At 46.1% G+C, this 12,685-nt stretch overlaps 1 protein-coding gene across 3 annotated transcripts in view; it reads left to right on the forward strand.

Moving 5' to 3' along the window:
• Positions 1-5,499: 5,499 nt before the first annotated feature.
• Positions 5,500-12,685, forward strand: part of prelp (proline/arginine-rich end leucine-rich repeat protein) — a 30,364-nt gene continuing 23,178 nt past the window's right edge. For 2 of the 3 annotated variants that reach the window (XM_052034978.1, XM_052034980.1), the window contains exon 1: positions 5,500-5,641. The gene's annotated coding sequence lies outside the window, so the exon portion shown is untranslated. Of the gene's footprint in view, positions 5,642-5,737; positions 5,820-12,685 lie in introns of those variants that run through there. The other variant, XM_052034979.1, reaches the window with a different exon arrangement.

A 12,685-nucleotide genomic window follows, 5' to 3' on the forward strand; every position in this document is an offset into this window, starting at 1 on the left:
TTACCTGAAGCTGGAGAATTCACCGTCCATGCCGTCGGGGTGTAGACGGCCCAGGGGGAATATGAGGGGCTGTTCCTCGAGTTTGTGTTTGGCCTCACCCCGGCAGTGGAGGAGGCCGAGGGCAGACAGGTCGTGGTGGGAATGGGGAGGGGAATTAAAGTGACTGGCCACGGTGAGCTCCAGATGGTCGCAGAGACACAGTGCAGGTGCTCGGCGAAGCGGTAGTTTAGGGACAATTAGGGATGGGGGGTAAATGCTGGCATTGTCAGTGGTATCCACATCGTGTGATTGGATAATTGGGATAACAAGAGACATTTTGATCCCCTGCTCATTAGCACCCACACAGTCCATCCTACTTCTTATATACACAGGGAATTTCAAATCACATCAGAGTTTTTAGTCAGTACATCCCCGTGAGCATCAGATACTGATTGTTTGAACATTAGACTGTGGCATCACAAACTCAAGAACTCTGTGTTCTGGTACGTGTCTTTGGGTGACGCAGTGGTTCGGTGAGTAGAGCTGCTGTCTCACAGCTCCAGGGATCTGGCTTCGATCCCGACCTCTAGTTCTGCCCGATGTAGAAGCTTGCACGTTCTCCCTGTGACTGAGCGCGCCTCCTCCAGATGCTCCTGTTTCCTCCCATGTCCCAAAGACGTGCGGGTTGGTGGGTTAATTGGCCACTGCTGGGGCCTTAGCAGAGATTTTTGTATCTCCATTAACCACAGGTAAGGTACCGGAAGACTCAGTGTGGCCAACATTGTGCCTTTATTTAAGGAAGGCATCAGGGTTAAGCCAGGGAAACAGGCCAATGATCCTTACATCAGTGGTGAGGAAGTTACTGGAGGGGATTCTGAGAGACAGGATTTATTTGCAGTTGGAAAGGCAAGGACTGATTAAGGATCGTCAGCATGGCTTTGTGCGTGGGAAATCATGTCTCACGAATTTGATTGAGTTTTTTTGAAGAGCTGACCAAGAGGACTGACAAGGGCAGGGCGGTTGATGTTATCTTCGTGGACTTTGGCAAGGCCTTTGACGAGGTCCCACATGGTAGGTTGGTCCATAAGATTAGAACACATAGCATCGAGGTGTAACAAAAATATTTTAAAATTCGTTCCTTGTTCTTTGCTGATTCAGCAGCAAGAGGTATTTGCAAACAAAGGAGACACTGTACACGTGTTAAAAGTTATAGAAACTACTTTATTGGAGTTATATAAAGAATAAAATACAGAAAAGAAGAAGAATATTTAAAATACAGAAGGAAGCAAAATAATACTTATCAACCAATCAATGAACAGATTTATATAATACCGGAGGGAGCCTCAGGTGTCCAACAGCCTTTCACGTAGCCTCTGTCTGTGTCTCAGCACCATTTGTGACCCAACCTAAGGGAAGGTCCCAATTTGCACAAAAGAGGTCCCCCTTTTTTATACCCTTCAAAAACCTAACTTTTACCCCAGTACTTTTCCATTCCTTAGTGGTACCAGCCTGTACCTTCTTATCAATGAATGCACGGTAACGTAGCGGTTAGCGTAACGCTATTACAGCACCAGCGACCTGGATTCAATTCCTGCCACTCCCTGTAAGGAGTTTGTACGTTCTCCCAATGTCTGCGTGGGTTTCCTCCAGGTGCTTCGGTTTCCTCCCACATTCCAAAGACGTATGGATTAGGAAGTTGTGGGCATGCTATGTTGGCGCCAGAAGCATGGCGACACTTGTGGGGCTGCCCCCAGAACACTCTACACAAAAGATGTATTTCACTGTGTGTTTAGATGTACATGTGACTAATAAAGAAATATTATCTTATCACTCACGACCTTTGGCCTAAACACCTAACTTAGAAACGGAGACAACAGGTCTGTAAAGAAGAAAACATTCTGCACCACTATCTAATCTCAAGGATGTGCATCTGTATTCCCGTAAGTTGTCAAAACATTCCCAGTGTCCAAGCTGACACCATTTTGTGTTACACACTACTGCACGTACTAAGGAGGAATCAGAAATGACCTTTGGCTCATTTAACTCTTTCCTTACGCTTGGGTGAATTAGCAAACTGGATACAAATAGAAGGATTCAGAGGTGGCAGTGGAGGGTTGATGTTCAGATTGGAGGCCTGTGACAAGTGGTGTGCCGCAGGGATCAGTGCTGGGTGCTCTGTTGTTTGTGATATATATTACTGATTTGGATGGGAATGTAGGTCGCATGGTTAGTAAGTTTGCAAATATCAGCAAAGTTAGTAGATAGGATAAGATTTCTTTATTAGCCACATGTACATTGAAACATGCAGTGAAATGCATCTTTTGCATAGAGTGTTCTGGGGGCAGCCCGCAAGTGTCGCCACGCTTCTGGCGCCAACATAGCACGCCCACAACTTCCTAACCCGCACGTCTTTGGAATGTGGGAGGAAACCAGAGCACCCGAAGGAAACCCACGCAGACACGGGGAGAACATACAAGGTCCTTACAGACAGCAGCCAGAATTGAACCCGGGTCTCTGGCGCTGTAATAGTGTTACGCTAACTGCTACACTACCGTGCCTGCCTGATGTTTAACTCGGACACGTGTGAAGTGTTGCATTGTGGTAAGTTAAACCATAGCGGGAGATACAGGAATGTCATGGCCCTGGGGAGTGTTGTTGAACAGAGGTATGTTGGGGAACACGAATGCAAAAGTGGAAACACAGGTAGACAGGGTTGTGAGGAAGGTGACCATGGCATTGAGTACAAGAGTTGGGATGTCACGTTACAGTTGTACAAAACGTTGGTTAGGCTCACTTGGAGTATAATGTGCATTTCTGGTCACCACACTATAGGAAGGGCACCGTTAAGGTAGAAACGGTGCAGAAAAGATTCGCAAGAATGTTGCCTGGATTGGAGGACTTACGTAATCAGGAGAAATTGGATAGGTTGGGTCTTTTTCCCCTGGAGCGAAGGAGGCTGAGAGGTGATGTGATAGAGGTATATGTAAAATGATGAGAGGCAGAGATAGGGTAGTTAGTCAGTGTCGATTTTCCACAGTAGGTGTGTTTAAAACTAGGGGGCACATGTTTAAGATGAGAGGGAGGAGGTTTAAAGTGGACCTGAGGGGTAATTTTTTCATGCAACAATTTGCTGGTATCTGGAATGAGGTGCCGGAGGAGGTGGAGGCAGGAACAGTAACAACACTTAAGAGGCATTTTCACAGGTACTTGACTGAGCAGGGCATAGAGGGATATGGAATTAATGCAGGCAAGTCAGATTGGTATAGATCGGCAGATGGTCAGCATGGACACAGTGGGCCAAAGGGCCTGGTTCTATCTGTATGACTATGACTGTAAAAGTTACCCCTCGGGTATGGGTGAGGGGTAAAATCTGGGGGAGGTTGATGAGAATGTGGGGAGAATAAAAAGGGATTCAAGTCGATGGGTGCTTGATGGTGTGCATGGAATCGATGGGCTGAAGGGCCTGCTTCCATGCTGTACGGCACCATGACTCTGTGGTGGGGCTGGGGGGTGTTGGGGGAGAGGTTGCTGGGGCACACCAAACTCACAGACGTCCAGCTTAGTTCGATATCATTGCTCAACAGAGCGAGTCTCTGACCAACCCCCATCTCTCACAGTTCGGAGCCACATTGCCATGCGGGGGAATTCCACCCAGCACGCTGCTGAAGGTGGTTTGTGCCCAGAGCCAACTCAAACCTGCCCTGCTCGGTGGTGTTCTCAGCCCACCTACACAGCACGATGCCCTTCGTGGTTGAAGCAGCCAAGGAGAGCATGCGGCAGAAGAGACAGGGAGCTGGCACTGACCACACAGTGCTTCCTCGCTGCCTCCTCGCCCACCTGTATTCAACCCGCCAGGTCACCAGTGGGTCCTCCTTAACCCTTTCCTGACTGGTGGGGCCTCTGTGCTGTCTGTAAGGAGTTTGTACGTTCTATCTATGTCTGTGTGGGTTTCCTCCGGGTGCTCCGGTTTCCTCCCACATTCCAAAGACGTACGGGTTAGGAAGTTGTGGGCATGCTGTGTTGGCGCCAGAAGAATGGCGACACTTGCGGGCTGCCCCCCAGAACACTCTCAGTAATGCAAAAGGACACATTTCACTCTGTCAATGTACATGTGACTGATAAATAAATATCTTACCTTATATCTCAACGCTGAGAACCAAACTATTTTGAGGAGGTTTTGTGACTTGGTGGCTTTGTACCTGGGGAACCTGCAGTGAGTTAGGGAACTCATCCTGTAACCTGCACTTTGATGAAGATAGGGGGGTAAACCCCTTCAATGGAAAGGCACCAAACTGCACGATTTACCTTTGCTGTCACAGTGCGGTGTTCAGTGTGCTTCAGTCAGTTGTCCTTAGGTGGTGGTGGGTGTATGGAACGATCTGCCAGAGGAAGTGGCAGAGGTGGGTACAATCACAGTGCTTAAAAGACATTCAGACAGGTGCATGGACAGGAAAGGTTTAGGGGGATATGGGCCAAATGCAGGCAAACAGGACCAGCTCAGGTAGGCACCTTGGCTGGCAAGGATTAGCAAGTGGGCAAGTAAGGAAGTTAGACAAGTGGGATAGGCTGGATAGTTGGCAGAGACATGGAGGGCTTTTCTATGCTGTACATCTCTATGACTCTGTGACTGTAAATTGCACCCAGTCTGGTAGAATCTGGAGAAAGTTGTTATAAGGCTTTTGAACGGACCTCTTGCACAATAAAGATGAACTCTTGTTCTCTCAGTCTACCTTGTCATGGCCTTGCATCTTACCATCTGCCTGCACTGCACTTTCTCTGTAACTGTGACATTATATTCTGCATTCTGTTATTGTTTTTTCCCTTTGTACTACCTCAATGTACTGATGTAGGGAATGTGACTGGATGGCACTCAAACACAAGCTTTTCACTGTATATTGGTATCACCAAGTTGAAGAGAATGTGAGGAGAATAAAATGGGATTAGAGTCAATGGGTGCTTGATGGATAGCATGGTTGAGTTGGGCTGAAGGGTCTGTTTCTGTGCTGTATAACTCTATGGTTGAGTCAAGTGCTGGCAGAACGCACTGTAGAAAAGCAAACAAACTCTTTCAATAAAAATCCCAAGAGCCAAGACAATGAAAATTTTAAGGAAGAAATCCTGTTTTGTGCTCTCCTTCATGTGGAGAAATGCCAAACAATTTGACAAGCTCAGTGGAAGTGAACCCTATTTGTGAAGACTTCACGGGGAAGGCAGCTTGCCGTTTAGAATTATACTGTATTCACAGCTGGAACTAAACTGTTCACCCTGAAAAATAAGGAGAATTAGTTCCCTGAAACATCTTCTATACCTTAATGAAGTCTGAAAGGCCACTTCCTCTTAATTAGCCTCTGTAGAATTTCTCACCCAGATCTTATGGGGACATTTGGGAATGAAGTGATGCCTAAACATTGGAAAGAATGCAGGGAATGGTGTAATGAATGCATGGTTTATTTCACTGAGGTAACATTATTAAATAAGGGAATCAGTGCATGAGGATTTTGGGGGTGTGGATTCAAGCTGAAGGAATTGGCCGAGAGATAAAGGATGCATTGTTGCTCCGATGGAGACTGGGGGACTAGGAACAAACTAAAACATAACAAAAACATACTGCACTATCAGTCGAGGGTGCAGTTAGGAAGGAGACTGGTTCTGGAAGATTCCGGTAAGCTCACAATTTGCAGCAATTGCTTTTAAATGAACAGAAAAATCACACTTTGCATTTGTATCTTTCAATGCTTGTGATATTATGACAGATTTTTCAAGGAATGTATTAAGAAAACAGAGATTTCTGGAGCCATTTATTTTAGTGAAAGAGCAAAATTGAATCCATTTTTATCTGTGTGAGTATGATTTTCTAACAACACATTGAAAAAATGCTTGAAATTAAACATTAACTTAAACTTGAGTAAAAGTTTCTCTTCCTGAAGTTTAACTTATATTACAGCGTCCGTGAAACTTTTGGCATTGAGTGTTACTAACTAAATAAAAATAAGTGGTGACTTGCTCACAGAGCAGTTTGTTGTAATTAGGTGACAATGAGTTTGTTGTTTGCATTAACAGAGGTCATGCAAGAACATCTCTCCGTTCTTACAGGGATAACTTACAGAGAAACAAATAACTTGTTCGATTTTTCCATTACGTTATGTGAAACTTTTGCTGCCTCATTAGCTTAATGTACTGAAAAGGACTTATGCACAACTCAACAAGTTGATTCCGTTCTTTTACTTCACTTTTGGCAAGTACTTTCAGTGTTTTGATGTTTTGTGTCTTCCTGTTTACATTTTGATAGCAGCACTAAACCTAATTGAAGTTGAGCTTTGAATACCTTCCTTTAAGGAAAACAGGTTCATGTAATGCAGAGCTCTGTTTATAAGCTGACTCACTCCCTGCTTTCGTTCGTTGTGACCCTCAGGTTTCACCTGAAACACTGGGAACTTCCTAATCAGTTCCAGAAGCCCCTTGTGTGCTGATAGGGTCACCAACACACCTTCAAGCGGCAAACATGGAACAAGTTAGAATTCTGTAGTTGTTCTAAAAAGAGTTTCCTGGAAACCAGAGCACACACTTGACAGGATAAATGCAGCTCACTCCAGATGATATGAAGATACTGTAGAGTCAAAGCATAGAAGGGAGCTGTTCAACCCATCATTTGTATGCAGCCAGAAGCTGTACTTGTGTAACTTCCACTTCTCGGCTCTTAGACTGCAGTTTTGTAGGGTTTGGCTCTTCAAGTGCTCATTTACATTGCTTTAATGTGGTGACGGTTCCTGCCATCACCATTTTTTCAGACAGTGAGTTCCAGGCACAAGCCGCTCTCTGACTTTTCCTCAACTCCTGTCTGATCCTCATAAGAATTTCTGAATCAGCTCTGGGGAGTTAAGCTTAACATGAGTTTAACTTTCTGCAAGTGAGGGGTGTACTGTGTCCTGCTGTGTTATGTCACTCACAGTGCCGTTTCTCTGTTGGTAGTTGCCCTGGGGACATTTTTTTGTTGCTCCTCAGTTCAGCGTACAGACGATTCTTTGACAAAAGGGTATCCAGTCTAACTGTATTGATTGAATTTCCTTCCCTTTACTTGTTGTGATAGGGCTGAATCTTCTGGAACTGTGGGTGACACACAGTCATCAGCAGAGCACGGGTGGGGCTTCTAAACCCGACCTCTCCCACTGCTGTGTGAGTGAAGTGGGTCACACGTGACAAAGTGACCGCTCTAATGCTCACGTGGGTCTGATGCATGTCTGAGGGTGTGCGTGTCATTGTGAATTGGATCTGGTGGGTCATTGCATGGGACAAGCAGGACTTTCACTAAGGGAATTGGATAGGTATGACTTGCAGGGGCACAGGGAAGAATGGGGGAATGGTACTGATGGGGAGGCTATACTAGGGGTCAGTACAGATTCAATGGGTTGAATGGCCATACTCTGTGCAGCAACAACCAATGATTCTAAGTACACATGGGACTGTGACACATGTCCACTGGTGTCCTTGAGATACAGGCCCATGATATTGGCTGTGAGCTCAGAAAGGCAGTGTTGGCATCTCCCAAAGAAGAAATTTCTTGCCAAGTGCGTACCAGGTGCTGAGTAATTGCCCACAACTTCCACCTTTCCCAAGTGGATCTCAGGATGATGATCAGCAGCCAGAACCCTGGCCGATCTATTTTAACCCCGTAACCCAAGAGAATCAAAGCCAAAACATGGCCCCTAACCTGGTGGAGAACAACCAGTTCAGTGTGGAGTGAGTGAGCAAACCTCGGTCAATCCTGGTTCAGCTCCACGTACGGCATTGTTCGAACCTTCACAGGGCCACATATTCTGGGGGACAGCCTGCAAGTGTCGCCACGCTTCCGGCACCGACATAGCATGCCCACAACTTCCTAACCTGTACGTCTTTGAAATGTGGGAGGAAACCGGAGCACCTGGAGGAAACCCACGCAGACACGGGGAGAACGTACAAACTCCTTACAGACAGTGGCCGGAATTGAACCCGGGTCACTGGCGCTGTAATGGTGTTACACCTACCGCTACACTACAGTGCCTGCGCATGTACATTTGACTAAAAGGAATCTTATCTTTTCTCATCTTATTTTATCTTATCCTGTCCAGTCCAGAACAAGACTCACGGCACATGTGACTGCACAGCACTTCAGTCAGAAAATCAAAAAAAAACTGCAGATGCTGGAAATCTGAAACAATAACTGAAAATGCAGGAAAAAGCAGCTGAGCTTTTCCAGAATTTTCTGTTTGAGCTTCAGTCCAAGTTGTTGGAGGTTAATGCTTAGAAAAATGTTGACTGACGTATTTGCGCAGCCTAAGCAATGAACCGGTGGGTCTTCAGGCATTTCTTAAGTTCCGCTCCACTGTCAAAACCATGCCGTGTGTCTCCCTTGTCTTCCACTGTGGGCCACATCTGCTGTGAGTCTTCTCGACTAGGATGTAACAAGAGACAAATGCTGAGCTTGTGGATCCCCAGTCAGAGTCGTATCCCACAGCAGTGGCTTGTCTGCCAGACGCCTGTTATGAATTTTTTTTAATAGAACTGTTTTTGAAATCAGGATGTTTTTCTAAAGAAATGCTTAATGAGAAATAAAATGATTTATTTCGACACAGGAATCCAATCGTCAGATTGTGCCTGCAGTATATAAGGGTACAAGTTATTACCAATGCTGCAACGTTAGTGTAATCTTATACATGAAAATGGAAGACTTCGTAATGGTTAAATGTATATTTACCATGGGCCACTTGGTCCATGCTGGCTGATACAATCCCATCACTATCCCATTCCTTGGAATAGTGGCATTATTCCATTGCCATTCCTTTATCACTGGATCTAACTCCTCACCCACCAGGTCCTTCCGAGATGGTAGGGAGAGTGGTGACTCTTTGTGAGATGGCTTCAAGTACCAATTACTCCTCTTTAGCCCTGTACTTCAGTGGAAATTACTTGCCAACTACTTTGTGCTGGGCAATACCTACTTATTTACTAATCAGGCTGGTGTGGTGTGACTGACAACCTTTAATTCCTTCACTTACTCCGTTACTTATGGATAGTTGACCCTCATTCTAATTTCTTCATGTGATTGGGGGAATGGCTTATCCAATGATGTTATGTTGTAGACTTTGTTTCTTGGTCTCCCGGTTGAGATGAGATGAGATGAGATGAGATGAGATAGGATATCTTTATTAATCACATGTACATCGAAACACAGTGTTATTGTTTTTACCTGTACTACATCAATGCACTCTGTACTGACTCAATGTAGCTGCACTGTGTAATGAATTGACCTGCACAGTTTGTAAGACAAGCTTTTCACTGTACCTCAGTACAAGTGACAATAATAAACCAATACCAGTACCAATACCAAATTCATATTTTGCGTAGAGCATTCTGGAGGAAGCCCACATGTGTCGCCGAAGTTATCCATGTTCTAATTTGGTTTCCAAAATCCAAAGGGATTGAGATGAGGAATGTTGGACATTTTACAAGGAAACATCCCAGAAACATCTTAGCCCTTGTTTTCTTTTATGATGGTATTTTGTTATTGTATAAGCTAGAGAGGGTGCAGAAAATTTTCCCAAGGATGTTGCCGGGACTGGAGGGCTTGAGTTATAAGGAGAGACTGGATAGAGAAACTGCAGATGCTGGAATCGAGATGAAAAACTCAGCAGGCCAGGCAGCATCTGTGGAGAAAAGCAGGCGGTCAACGTTTCGAGTCAGGATAGGCTGGGGCTGTTTTCCCTGGAGCGAAGGAGGCTGAGGGGTGACCTTATAGAGGTTTATAAAATCATGAGGGGCAGAGATAAGGTGGATGGTTGCAGTCTTTTTCTCAGGGTAGGGGAGTCTGAAACAGGAGGGCATAGGTTTAAGGTGAAAGGAGAGGCTTAAAGGGGTTCTGAGGCACAAGATTTTCACACAGAGCGTGGTGGGTATATGGAGTTGCCAGAGGAAGTGGAAGGGGTGGGTACAGTTATAATGTTTAAAAGACCTTTGGACTGGTTCATGGATAGGAAAAAGGATATGGGTTAAATGCAGGCAAATTGGACTTGATCAGGTAGATGGTATGGATGAGTTGGGCTGAAGGACCTGTTCATGTGCTGTATACCTAATGACTATGGTTATGTCTAAATGATCAAATTCACACACAGGAGGCAAATAAACAATATCAGTGCATGGTATTGGGGCTAGTATACTGGCATGGGTTGAGAATTGGCAAACGGACAGAAAATAGAGAAGATGAATATATGAGAAACAAAGGACTGCGGATGCTGGAATCTAGATGAAAAACACAATGATGCTGGAGGAACTCAGCAGGCCAGGCAGCATCTGTAGAGTAAAACAGGTGGTCAACGTTTTGGGTCAGGACCCGTCCTCAGGACTGAAAATAGGAAAAGGGGAAGCCTAATATATAGAAGGGAAAAGCAGAGCAGTGATAGGTGGACAAAAGAGGGGAGGCGGGGTGGGCACAGGGTGGTGATAGGTAGATGCAGGTAAGAGACAGTGATAGGCAGGTGTGGGGGAGGAGGGGAGAGCAGACCCACCGGGGGATGGGTCAAAGGTAAGGAGAGAAAAAAAGGGTCAAAAAAAGAGAGACAGGCTAGGAAAGGGAAGAAGAGAAGAAACATGGTTGGGGTGGGGGGTGTGGGGAAGGGGGGCAGGGATTACCTAAGGTGGGAGAATTCAATGTTCATGCCATTAGGCTGCAATGTTCCAAGACGGAAAACGAGGTGCTGTTCCTCCAGTTTGAGTTTGGACTTCTCCTGGTAGTGGAGGAGGCCGAGGACTGACATATCAGTGATGGAGTGGGAGGGGGAGTTGAAGTGACAGGCAACAAGGAGATGCAGATCGCGGTTACGGACAGAGCGCAGGTGTTCTGTGAAACGGTCACCTAGTCTGCGTTCGGTCTCACCAATGTAGAGGAGTGCACACTCGGAGCACCGAATGCAATAGGTGATATTAAGGGAAGTGCAGGTGAATCTCTGTCTCACCTGAAAGGACTGTTTGGGTCCCTGGATGGAGGTGATGGAGGTGGTGTAGGGGCAGGTGTTGCACCTATGGTGGGGGCAGTGATTGGGAGGCCGTGGGGATTGGTGCAGGGGTTCTAACTATGCACAGCCCGTTGATGATGTGGGAGCCAGTAAATGAGTGGGCTGGTGATACAACGCTGGGAGGCAGTGTGGACTGTGAGGAGGATGAAGGAGGCTTCTTAATTGAATGGATGAAGACATAGCAGGTGGAATATATGGGCTCATCACTTTGGTGGAAAAATGGAACGCAGGAATATTTTTTAAATGGTGAATGTGTTGGTGTTCAGAGATGGTGAATGTGTTGGTGTTCAGAGGGACCCGGGTGTTCCGGTACACAAGTCATGGAAAGTTAATTTGCAGATGCAGCAAACAAGCAGTATATAAGCTTTCTGGTCAATGAGTGAAAGGGAGCAGTTCAGGGAGTGAGAACATAGACAAAGGAATATAGGAGTTGTGAAATGCAGAGCAGGCGGACGTGCCCGGCACTCCACTCCCAGCTTGTCCCCATGGTCACCCCGGTTTACCCTATCAGAGACATCCCCCACCTCTACCCGCCCTGCTGCTTTATGAGATTCTTTTCTCTTCTTCCCTATTCTGACCTGATCAATTCTTCGACCTGAAATACTAACTCTGCTTCTCTTCCTACAGATGCCACTTGACCTGCTGAGTATTTCCAAATATGCACATGTATTTGTGCATGAGTACACACACACACACACACACACATACACACACACACGCACACACACACACACACACACACATACACACACACACACACACGCACACACACACGCACACACACACACACACACATACACACACACACCCACACACACACACACGCACACACACATACACACACACACACACGCACACACACACATACACACACACACACACGCACACACACACACACGCACGCACACACACATACATGCACACACACACACGCACGCACGCACGCACACACATACATGCACACACATGCACGCACGCACACACACACATACATGCACACACACACACGCACGCACACACACACACACACACACACACACACACACACACACACACACACACACACACACGTGCTTAAGTGCCAGAGGGATCCACTCAGCCAGTGGGATAATGGCTAACACGAGGGGACATAATTTTGAGGTGATTGGAGGAAGGTATAAGGGGGATGTCGGGGTAAGTTTTTTACACAGAGAGTGGTGGGTGTGTGGAACGCACTGCCGGCAGAGGTTGTGGGGGCAGATACATTAGGGACATTTAAGAGACACTTAGATAGACACATGAATGATAGAGAAATGGAGGGCTATGTGGGAGGGAAGGGTTAGATAGATCTTAGAGCAGGATAAAATATTGGCACAACATTGTGGGCCAAAGGGCCTGTACTGTGCTGTAGTGTTCCATGTTCTATGTTCTATAAGTGTCTAGGGCCACTGCCACAACTGAATGTTGATGTGTTACCACAGCGATTCAATCAGTCATTGCTCCATTGTCCCAATCAACTGCACCCTGTAGGACACAGAACATACCTCGGCAGACGTACTTCATCCAGAAACTCCGGAATACCCAACCAGGACAGGCATTAATGGGCTGGTACTCATGGTCATGGCAGTTAGGTCATGGCCCCTCCAAGTTAATTGGATAGGATTTCCTGCCCTCATCTCTGA

Source organism: Pristis pectinata, chromosome 20 (genome assembly GCF_009764475.1).
Source record: "Pristis pectinata isolate sPriPec2 chromosome 20, sPriPec2.1.pri, whole genome shotgun sequence".
In the NCBI taxonomy this organism is placed as follows: Eukaryota; Metazoa; Chordata; class Chondrichthyes; order Rhinopristiformes; family Pristidae; genus Pristis; species Pristis pectinata.